The sequence below is a fragment of the Argopecten irradians genome, chromosome 14 (assembly GCF_041381155.1).
Source record: "Argopecten irradians isolate NY chromosome 14, Ai_NY, whole genome shotgun sequence".
Lineage (NCBI taxonomy): Eukaryota > Metazoa > Mollusca > Bivalvia > Pectinida > Pectinidae > Argopecten > Argopecten irradians.
In genome coordinates this window covers 34,792,094-34,804,904 of record NC_091147.1, presented here as the reverse complement: position 1 = coordinate 34,804,904, position 12,811 = coordinate 34,792,094, and the positions used below count along the sequence as shown (strand labels likewise).

At 35.2% G+C, this 12,811-nt stretch overlaps 1 protein-coding gene across 1 annotated transcript in view; it reads right to left on the bottom strand.

Annotated features, from left to right (window-relative positions):
- LOC138306979 (Na(+)/H(+) exchanger protein 7-like) overlaps nt 1–2,643 on the bottom strand; it is a 71,668-nt gene extending 69,025 nt beyond the window's left edge. Inside the window, exon 1 of the mRNA XM_069247585.1 lies at nt 2,346–2,643. The gene's annotated coding sequence lies outside the window, so the exon portion shown is untranslated. The remainder of the gene's footprint in view (nt 1–2,345) is intronic.
- Nucleotides 2,644–12,811: the final 10,168 nt, after the last annotated feature.

Genomic DNA, 12,811 nt, shown 5'->3' with positions numbered 1-12,811 from the left:
CCAGCATCTAACCATTAAAGTCCTTTGATCCAGGTCCTAGTGCTACCCAATAAGCCTTATCTCTCTATTAATACCATATTAGCCCCCCTGTGATAACTTTCAAGCCCTAGTAGAACTTAACATGTCCTACATGTACCCTCCATGCCCCTGTGATAACTTTCAAGCCCTAGGAGAACTTAACATGTCCTAGATGTATCTTCCATGCCCCTGTGACAATTTACATGCCCTACTGATGTATCCTCACATGACCCATCATCTAACCATTGAAGTCCAATGCCTCATCACTCTATTAGTACCCTTTAAGCCTCCTATAATAACCTACAAGCCCTGTGAAAAATTTACAAGCCCTGTCCCTAACATGACCCAACTATTGAAGTCCAATGGTACCCTACAAGCCTTCTATAATAGCCTACAAGCCCTGGGAGAACTTGACTAGTACCCTATAACCCCCCATAATAACCTACAAGCCCTGTGAAAACTTTACAAGCCCTATGTCCCTAACATGACCCAACTATTGAAGTCCAATGGTACCCTACAAGCCTTCTATAATAGCCTACAAGCCCTGGGAGAACTTGACTAGTACCCTATAACCCCCCATAATAACCTACAAGCCCTGTGAAAACTTTACAAGCCCTATGTCCCTAACATGACCCAACTATTATAGTCCAATGGTACCCTACAAGCCTTCTATAATAGCCTACAAGCCCTGGGAGAACTTGACTAGTACCCTATAAGCCCCCCATAATAACCTACAAGCCCTGTGAGAACTTTGCAAGCCCTATGTCCCTAACATGACCTAACTACTGAAGTCCAGTGACAGAAGCCCCAATGCTACCCACTAAGCCTCACCAATGTAGTATTACATGGTCCAGCCCAGTGGCCAGTACTATATCAGCCTGGCACCTACCTGTCAGCCTCGCCTGTATCATTAGCTGTGTCTTGTAAACCTCACTGCTGTAGTACCATACACACCAGAGTCTGTCTGTGGAGTATGAGAGCTGGCACAAGAGAGAGAGTGCTCCTACAACACTACAGGTCTACCATGGTAAAATGTTGAGAGACTATACACCATCAGTCAATTTGATGGGCAGGTATAGCTAAAACATTGTAATGTTTAGCGGCCTGGCCCAACACAACAGGACTGTTAGTGTAATCAAGTAAATCTGACCCATTGGAGCCATTCCTAGAATAACATTTCTTTATACATCAGAGCCGCATAGAATATATATATATCAGGAAACATTTTTGGGTTTTATTTGTTTGACGTCCTATTAACAGCCAGGGTCATGTAAGTATGTGCCAAGTTTAAATGGTGGAGGAAAACCCTGAGTACCCGGAGAAAAATCACCGGGGTCACTAGGGGTCAGTATCTGACAACTGCTCCACATGGAATTCGAGCTCACAACTCACAGAATTGGAGGACTTGTGGTAATATGTCGGGATATACCACACGGCCACAGCAACCACTAAGTGTGTTATAACATTAACCATAGTAACAAGAGTAGGTTCACATTATACATATACATGTACATGTCCTCTGGACCTCTTACATTAAATTTTACTTCGGACAATTTTTAATGTCCTACATTAACAGCCAGGGTCATTTAAGGACATGCTAAGGTTTTTGTTGGTGGAGGAAACCCATAGACTGACCACAGTGTCAATTTGCACTCTATCCTTAGAGCTAGCGATCAATACCAAACAACTGCCCCACATGGGATTCATACTTGAAACCCTGGGTGATAATATGTCGGGACATCTTGTTAACCATACAACACCTTAGCCCCCTTACGTTGTCAAGCTTAGTATCAAAACCTACAGTGTGTCCATAGAATATAAATTATTAAGTATGGTCATCTTAACAAATAACTATATACATTAGTTGTTAAGCTGACTGTTCATGAAAAAAAATTGAACATTATCGCCCAAACAAATCATTTATGCTATGTATCGATGGAAAAAATAAAAACATCTTCATAAAAACATTCTTACCTCAATAATAAAAGATATAATTGAAAATTCTTTAATTAATTTCTAAAATCTTTTACAAATTATTTGAAAAAGTTTATGTAAAATGTACAATTGCATCTTGGTAACTATCATTTGGTAAAGTTTTGTCAAAGAATTAATACAAATGTGGTAACATTACACAGTACTTTATTTGAATTAGGATTCATTATTTCTATTGTAAAGTTATGTAATATCAGTCAATTTTAAACTGAAAGCGCTTTGTAATCCATAAAAATTCCAAAGACATATCACCTCAACCATATTTGGGAAGATTTAAATTCTTCCGATGCTACAATGGTCAAAATTGAAAAGAAAATACAAAATGCCTTCCTTACCTTTCGTTAGGATTAGCCCCGATCTCTAGTCAAATTCCAAAGCTGTTGTAAGTTCAACATTTTTTAAAAACGGTTTCAGTTTCCACATATTGGACATTTGTCCTAAATATCTACCTGTTAATGTTTTAGTATCAGGAAGTCAAATGTCACGTTGGCAGTTAAAAAACATTTTCACAGGACAAGTTATTGTGACAGAGGCGACAAATCAACTATATAAATGATCGGTATGCTATAAACAAATTGGACTTTACCATAATATACTACAATAAGCTGTCTCAGGCTTTAAACCTTTGTTATATCACATAAGCCCCAGGTATGGCGGACATCCAAAATTTATTTATAAACAATATGTATAGGTACATTAAAATAACAGTCGATGCCTATATGAACTCATACTGAACTCAACATTTCAGAAATATTTTCATGTGATAAATCCAAACAAAATTTTAACAAAATATTTGGAATAAACTTATCATTACTGTGTATTAATTAATATCATTTATTTTCTGAACTCTTTTTAAAGAAGTTTTAATTAATATCTTACGATAAATAAATAAGAAAATAAATACTCATTTTGCTACATATGAAATTTTATTTCCTATGTGTTGAAAAGTAATGTTATCCACAAATCCAACTTCACACGAAAAATTGAACAGGTACGATGGCACTTGTAATATATATATACATAAATCCAATACACAAAGATCAAATTCAATCAACCGTGAATGACCTCTGACCCCCTGCTTATGCATGTAAAATTCTATTGTACAAATACAGGAGTTCCAGAACAACACTTCAGCACTTAACACCCGCACTGATTTTATCAATTGAAACAATTTAAATTTCAAAATGGATTTTTTTGCACGCCAGCCATTGTAAACAAATCAATCACCGACAGAATCGTATCGGGACACAAAATTCTTTTGATACACAGCTATTTAACATGCCTGATTAAGGATTTAAACTTCAGATACAGATTACATATCGATTTAAAATCTTTTAATTTTAATTGTATCAATAAATGTACATAAATTTACACTGATAATCAATTGGATACAATTTATTGAAAAAGTTAGAATTTCCAAAGTGACATATGTTCGGGGTCGGAAATCGTCTCCAATATTACAACGACACAACTTCGCTGCAGTTTTATACTACATATTCCCACGACTCCTGGGTCACATTATTTTGACATTTATTTGCAAAATATTTCAGTAACAAAATGACAAACAAAAAGAAGAGGCCCATGGGGAGGATTGGGCTTTACCAGTTACAGTTAAACATGCCTTCACGACCACCTCTGTATAAAGACCACCTGCTTAATAAAACTACTGTTACAGGGTCCCAAATGGTTAATTTCAACACAATTTCACCTGTGTATAAAAACCACCCAGCTAAAAGACCATTTTTTATTGGCCACTTTTTGTGATCTTTATAGACGGGTTTGAGTGCACTTTTTTACCATTTATAAGAGAACTTTATTGGCATTACTAGTTCTTCAATCCAACATCAATTTATTATTGAAATAAAATTTTCTTGAAAATTAAAACAGTCACTTGAAAACTTGCATTCACACTAATAATTGATGCTTTTGTTAGAGAATTTATTTTGATTGACTATCTTAGAGATGATCAATGTTGTAAATCAATTAAGTTTTTGCCTGTTGTGTTTGATATATCGCATCATTGTTCATTAGATGTAAATGTTAATTAATTTAACATCCAAAACATTGATGAAAACTCTGGGATTAATGCCACTTTTTTATACTAGGATGATTCTATTGCAAGTACAACTTCAATACACTGTAGTACCACTTAGCTTTAAGAGAAACAAGATCCAACTTACAGAATCACCTCCTTTGGTTAATTAATGGATAAAAAAATGTGTAAAATCTCGTTAACTCTAAGCCAAATCATGTTTACAAACAGTATAATTGATATTCAGCTAAGAAAAAGATTTGTTAGCTTAACAAATAAAATATGAAACTTTAAAGTAGTTATTTTCAAACACACACATGCACTATTGATGTATATATTATAAAGCAATACTTTTAACTTCAACTTTTCTCAAGTATTTATTTCCAATATTTCATATGAAGTATACCATATCTGTAATCTTTAATCTTATTTTGTTAAGCTGAGTGTGACTATGCTTGATAAAAGTTGAACTTTGTAAAGAATGATTAGCAAGAACTGTTATAGTAATTTCCCAGGTGGCCACCTCTCTCTTCGTCTGTCTGTGTATTCTGATGTTCATACAAGATTAATGCATGTTACAAATAACATACAAAACATATACATGAACAAGAGTTTATAGCTAAAAATTGTCTAGTCAGGTTAAAATGGTTTCCTCCGTTACTTCCAAAAGATATTCTGTGATTTCTATAGGGAAATGACAACTCTTTCTCCAATACTTGACAGGGTTATCCTGCGGTAGCTAGGGAAAAGACAACTCTGTCATTTACCAGGGTAGGAAAAAGTAGCTACATTTACTAGGTAATGACAAAATGTCATCAATATATGCGATGACGACGCTAATTTCGATGCATTGTGACACCCTTCTGATGACAGAGCTATGTAAATATATCTTAATGACTGAATTTTCATCATTTTTTGTTAAAGTAATGAGAGAAAAATAATCAAAGATGTGTCGGTAAAGTGGACAGGGATGTATTCATTATGATTTACTAAACAAACTAATTATCAGTTATGATAGGTTTAAGGTTTGATCTAAGTTTAAATGTCCTATTAACAGTCAGGGTTATGTAAGGATGTGTAAGGTTTGTTGGTGGAGGAAAGCCGGAGTACCCGGAGAAAAACCACTGACCAGTAGTCAGTACCTGGCAACTGCCCCATCAGAGATGGAGGACTTGTGGTAATTTGTCAAGACATCATAATCACTCGGCCACCGCGGCTCCAATTATAATAAGTAAAGTCTGAAATCTTGGTCAGTTACGATACAACTTAAGCCTTCTAGAATAGATCAGGGGGGACAACTGATTATGAATAAGCTCTTAATAATGATCAATAATGATGAATGGAGTCTGGACAGCATCTGCTTGGTCACTAAAGAAATCTCTGGTCAGTGGTCAATGGGCTGTACTTGTCATCTGGCCTTCATCACATATAACATTCCATACCATATAGGTATATTCTATGTAATATTTTATACTAAAGCTTTTGAGCTATCTTGTAAACTTTATGTGATATTTAATATATTTTCTTTGATACTATTATTTAGCTAACACTATAAGTTAATTTCTGATGGAGATGAGAGATCTAAGCTTATAATTTTCTTGATTGAAATATCTTTTGTAATTAAATGCTAAACAAGATTGAAGCTACAAAGACATTCTTCGATATCTTTTTTATTATGATTTTTCAGGGCAAATCTTAAAGATGTTACACTGCTGACAAATGGTATTTTTTTGTATTTACTCTATGAAATAAGGTGCAGATAAATTAGTATTTTTGTCTGTTAAAAAAGTTACTTTACACCACTACCATGATGAGTAAAGTTTTATGCTCTGTCGGCGATGGAGCATCTTTAAAATATACTGTATTCAACCAAATAAGTGCCGAGTCCCTATAAGCGCCACTCTCCCTTTTGAGGCCTCAATTTTAATTGCTCAGGCATTAATAAAGACCAAAACTGTACAGGTTTGCAATTATTTTGTCTTATCAAACACCTTTATATTTTGGCCAGTTTTTAAACACCCTTTTTTTTTAGTGCTATCTAATATAAGTATCATATGTTTAAAACACATTTTTTCTATTGAAAGAATTCTTTCTGTGGTGTACAGTAAAACTTGTCTGAGGGACTACCTCTGTATAAGGACCACCTGCTTAATAAGACCACTTTTCTAGGCTCCCAAATAACCAATTTCAACACAATTCAACCTGTGTATAAAGACCCCTTGTCTATAATTTAAAGACCACACAAGGGGCAGAAGAAAAACGGTCTTTATAGCCAGGTGGTCTTTATACACAGGTCAAATTGTGTAGAATTGGTCATTTGAAGCCTCGGAAAAGTGGTCTTATTAAGCAGGTGGTCTTTAAACAGAGGTGGTCCCTAAGACAGGTTTTTCTGTATTAAGTTTATGGCATTGGTTCATTTTTTTAATCTAGAGCTTACACTTGATTTTTATCATTGCTACAGAGAATTTTTTGTGTTCTCTTCCATTCATATTAACATTCCCTATGAATTCATTTATAAATTACATCCTGCATGCTATTGCTTCATAAAAAACACATTAAGTGGTTTTTTTCTTTACACTACAAAAATGATTTGTCTAAAAACCAAGAAGAAAATCAATATTTATCAACGTTTATGGAAATATATTTTTCAATTGGTTCTACAGAGAATTTAGAAAAGGACAAGTTTGTGTGAACATAGCTCTAGATCCGGTTAGAATGTATTGTGTAATTTGGAATTTTTAATTTTCGTTTTATTCTCAAACCACAGGGACTTGTGTGTAAAAGAAATTTTGTTGGGATATATCATTTATTTAGCTATATCCATTCACAATGGCGGCCATCCTCGATACTCCAGGGGTTCTGATCACTTACGATATCTATACCCACACAGTCTTCCACAATGTAGAAATTGTAAGTGATTGGACCCCTGGAGTATCAAGGAATTACTGGCGGTATGCTTCTGTCAAGTTTCAATACTCCACAGATATTTTTTTTTTCAATTTTTTTTTTTTTTTTTTTTTTTGGGGGGGGGGGGGGGGTTAATTTTCATTAAATTGCTATGATCATGAATTTTTGATATGTTATATATTTCAAAAATTGAAGGGCAAATGCCAATGATCCGGTGACACAAATTTCATAAGGATCCAAACTGACTCAAATAAATTTACAGCTAAAACCTGACTTAGCAATCACCTCTGTATAAATACCACCTGATTAATAAGACCAATTTTCTAGGGTCTCAAATGACCATAAATTTTAACACAATTTGACCTGTGTATAAAGACCATCCAGCCATTTTTCCTCTGTCCCTTGTGTGGTCAAATAATTCAAGGTCAAGGTCAATGTCAAGGTTGTTGGTCTATACAATTGTAGGTCAACTATTATCTTCAAAATCTACAAAGCACATATCAAATATATCTACTGTACATGTGTACATAGAAATTAAATCTCACAATTTTTTTCATAGCAATAGATTAAAAATCAAATATTGGCATTTGGAACCATTTTTTCTCCCTACCTTTTCCTTCCGTTCTTCTTTGCTTATCATCTACATAGATCTGCATTTTCTTGCATTCCTGGTATGTTTTCACTGTCAAAAGGGAGAGAACACCGAATTTTAACCAGCATGGAAAAGTTATCAAACACACGATTTTTTATAAATAAGTTTATTAAATAAGCAAATTCCACATTTCATTGTAAATATTTGTAAACTCTTGGATCTATTGATATCACTGACACACATTTTTGGCAAAATCGCAAATTTGAAGGTTTTGCATGTATTACTAGTATTACTAGTATTAAAGTTTGTTTCGATCTGGTCTGAAATAGTCAGCTAAACCTGCCTATATTATTAGGTTTTTGGTTGTTTTTTTTAATTTGTGTCTAATAAAAAAGCCTAATAATATTGTTTGTTTGTTTGTTTGATTTATTAACGTCCTATTAACAGCTATGGTCATGTAAGGACGGCCTCCCATGTATGCGGTGTGTTGCGTGTATGTTGTGCGAGGTGAGTGTACTGGGAGACTGCGGTATGTTCGTGTTGTGTCTTTTATAGTGCTATAACACTGAAGCATGCCGCCGAAGACACCAAGCAACACACCCCAACCTCTCACATTATACTGACAACGGGCGAACCAGTCGTCCCACTCCCTTTTTGCTGAGCGCTAAGCAGGAGCAGAAACTACCACTTTTATAGACTTTGGTGTGTCTCGGCCAGGGGACAGAGCCTTCCTCACAGGGGCGAACGCTCAACTCAAGGCCAAAAGTGAGGCGGTGCCAAGGGAGGCATTAGGAAAGATAAAGTCAGTTAGGAAGAAGAGAAAAGATAAGATCCTAAATTTAGTCGCCTTTTACGATCATGCAATAGGGGCAGCAGGTACAATTCTAACGCCCTACCTGCAGGGCCAATAAAAAGCACATTTTAGCACTATACGTCTTGATCAGGTGGTTTATTTTTAAAACGTATTTGGTGATAATTTTTTAGAATTCAAAGAAAACATTAAAATTAATAAGTGTTTCTCCATAGTACGTACTCGTCATAGAAGCTGTTGTATTCATTTAGGTCTGTTGCACTCGCATATCCAGGATTTTTGCATGCGCATCAATCGAAAGGTCATCGTGAACAAGGTCAAGCAAGTCTCGGAATATTTTTGGCGGGAAACGTATAGGCTACGTATATAACGAATCGGAATTCAACAGCTAAAAAATAAATAATTCAAAAATATCAATGACCAAGATTAATGCACTGAACTTGACAAACAGATAGGGAAGAAAGACAAAATTTAATTGTGTCGGAAATTTTGATATTAAACGGATGCTGTAGGGTGGGGGTGGGGTATTGGTTTTTGACTCTTGACTTTCTTGCATTTTGTATTTTGAAATTTTCGAAAAGTGAGAAAATGATAAACATGTGAAAAATTATTGCGAGATTGATTCCACGGTGAGGTATGTAATCGGTTTCAAAGTAGCGGAGAGGCCTGTATAATTCGAGTAAGATCGTATTTTTATTTCCATGTTGAGTATTATAGGCATATTGTTTTTCAAAGAGAGCTACATTCATACATTCATTTAGCTATTTTGAATAGTGAACATAAAATATTAATAAAAAATACTTTTGGTATGTTTAATACATATAACATATATGCTTTTATTTCAATGATAAGTTATGCATTAGTCAAAATGAATTACTTGAATCATTGAATATCTCTTATTTCCTTTTTACCATTCTTTTATAGAACAGACACCAGGCCAATATGTCGATCTGTCTCTATGACTTGCCTGTAGCACAGCATTTGTTTAATTGTAATTCACATACACGTCTATTGACCAAAGAATTATTCTTTTCCGACAGCTAAATGCATATATAGCACTACCTGTGCATTTAATACCTGTTCATACTCATATATAACGCTCCTGTGTTATTGATTATCATATTCTTCTTTATCTGAATTGCTCCCAACATATTTTTTATGTACAAATGTATCTGTATTTTTTGTTTTCATAACCCTCTGATGCTGAAGAAAAAGGAAAAACTCTCTTCCTCTCACATCTTTCACATTTTCTCTCTCAAACACATCACACTCTTTTCCTCTCACACCTCTCACACTCTCTACTTCTCACACCCTCCAATCTCTCACACTTTCACACCTCTCACACTCTCTTACCTCTCACGCGCTCTTCCTCTCAGATCTCCCCCACTCTTCCTCTCACACTTCTCACACTCACGCAACAATCATATTCACTTTCTCTCACATCTCCCACACTCTCATCCTCTCACACTCTTACACAACTTACTTCCTCTTCCTCTCAACCGCTCTTCCTTTCACACTTTCTTCCTCTCACACCTTTCGCACTTTCTTTCTCTCATACTCTCTTCCTCTCACAGTCTCTTCCTCTCACACCTTTCACATTCATTTCTTCTCACACACTCTCTTCCTCTCAGTCTCTTCTTCTCACTTTTTAACACCTCTCACATTCTTTTTTCTCTCACACTCACACCCCCCTAACATTTTCGTTCTCTCACAACTTTCACATTCTCTCTCCTCTCACAATCTTTTTCATTCACACTTTCACACTTCTCTTTCTCTTACACCTCTCACACTCTACTCCGCTCAAACTCTCACACCTCTCGCACTCTCTTTCTCTCACACCTCTCACATTCTAATGAATTCTCTCACATTTCAATCCTCTCATGCTCACACACTCTCTTTTTATCACACTCTCACACCTCTCACATTCTCTTCCTCAAACTCTCTTACACTCTACCTCTCACGCTCACACTCTCTTTCTTTCCCACCTCTCACAGTGTTCTTCTCATATTGTATTCCTCTTACACCTTTCACACTCTCTTCCTCTTACACTCTTCCTCTCAAACTCTCTCTTCCTTTCAAACTCTCACACTCTCTTTCTCTCAAATCTGGTACACTCTCATCCTCTCACACTTTCTTCCTCTCACACACTCTTCTTCTCATACTCTCTTCCTCTCAAAATCTATTTCTCTCTTCCTCTCACACTTTCTTTCTCTCACACTCCATTTCTCTCCTATTCTCACACCTCTGATACTCCGTTCCGCATAAACTCTAACACCTCTCGCACTCTCTTCCTCTCACAATCTATTCCTCTCACACTTTCACACAAACACACTATCATACTCTGTTTCGCTCATACTCTCACACCTCTCACACAATCTTCTTCTCAAAATCTCTTCCTCTAACCCTTCTCACATTTTCATCCTTTCATACTCACACACCTCTTATCCTCCATCTCTCACACGCTCTTCCTCTCTGATCTCTCATACTCACGCACCACTCATATTCTCTTTCTCTCACACCACTTACATTCTCTTACACTCTGTTCTTGTCACATTTTATTCCTCTCAGACGTCTCACATTCTCTTCATCTCCCTCTCTTCCCACACCTCTCACACTCTTTTCCTCTCGCTTCCTCTCACCACTCTCACATTTTCTTCCTCTCACACTCTCCCTCTCCCATTCACCCTTTGATACTGTCATTTTATTTTGTGTAAAATACATGGGAGGTTACCCTGATTTCACTGTATATGTTATGAGTAAGTTTACCAGACAGAAAGACCAATTATCTTATCTATATATATAATGTTCACATGTTCTCCCTTACCGGTACTTCTATATTGTACTAATCATAGATATATAATCACTGATGGACATGGTTGAACAAACACCTGTAGGATGATGTTTTTTTTTTATTGATTTTCATGAACATGTTATTACACAGAACAAGGAATACAATTCATCACAATACCAATAATATGTCTTACATTACAATTTTGTATATATGCAACAAGTAACAAATGGACATACACATTTACACAAACCCTACAAGACCAACATTTCATCTATCTACAATATGTGAGTCAAGAGACAACTAAATTTCAATGTTTTCTTTTTCAAACAAGGCATGCTATCCTCCCCATCTTATAAGGAATTTTGTATATTCATTTTTAGATTTATACATAACCTTTTCCGCCTCATAATCCTGTAGGATGATGTTAGTGTAGAAAGAACATTCTTCTGTAGCAAGGCAATAAAAGGTAACTGTAATTTTCATTGTATGTTTCGCCGTATTAAACCATTTTGCGAAGCAAAATTTTATAAACTGATGCGGTAGCGCGTTTCCTTTCCATTTTGACCGAATTCAATTTCGTTTACACTTTAAAATTTGATAACATAGGTTTGTGGTGTGTTCGTCATGGTATTCTCCTCTTTAAAGCATATTTAGGTACAGGAATTTGTGGTAGTTTTCTCTCTACAACTAATACACTGAAAAATCACTAAGATGTGTAGTGTGTGTTTGTCTTCACTATTAGTATAAAATATACCTATCACAGGGGACTGTGACATGTTTTTCTCTACAACAAATATCAGAGGGAACCGTACATCAAATTAATGAAGTTATATAGATTTTTTTTCTATGATATTTCTAAATCGTTTGATCGTGTGTGGCACAAGGGACTGAATATTAACAGTAATTTATGGTATATTTGGAAAACTTAAAAAATTGTTAAAACATAATTATGTCCGTATTAAAACGCCGACACGTTTTTGTAGTTAATACTACAGTACAAATGCTGGTGTTCTGCAAGGGTCAGTTTTAGGTCCATTTCTATTTATTCTGTACATGTATATTAAGAATAATCTTGAAAGTCTTTCAAAACTATTTGAGAATGAAAATTCATTACTCTGTTCAGAACTCTCATTTCTAGATACTGACGCCAAAATAAACAAGAGCAAAATTGATGATAAAATTTAGAATGTTCGAAAAACGGAAGCTTTACTCATTTCCAATATACATATGTAGAACATTAAAATGATATTGATCCACAGTTTAATGATGTCGGTGTAGGTTTTTGTTGATAGCCTAAAGCACACTGGAGTTACTCTAATGCTAATTGTAAATGGGTAAATCATATATGTTTTAAGGAGAAGTAAATGTTCTTTGTAAACTGAAATATGTTTTGTTAAATTTTAATCCAAATTTCTGAGATGTTGCCATTATCTGTTGTGAAGTTTGGGATAGGTAACTTACTCTCTGTGACGCAGATAAATTAGGATAAAAAAATACAGCAAAAAAACCTATAAGAATAATAAGTTAAAGGTTTATCATATTTCTCTAGTAGTTTATTCTTATACTCTGAAAGGGATTAGGACCACTTACTAAAAGTCATCAGAGAAAGTCCTGATCGATAGTGTTTTAACCCGACATATAGTATATGTAGAGCATTGTGTTTATACA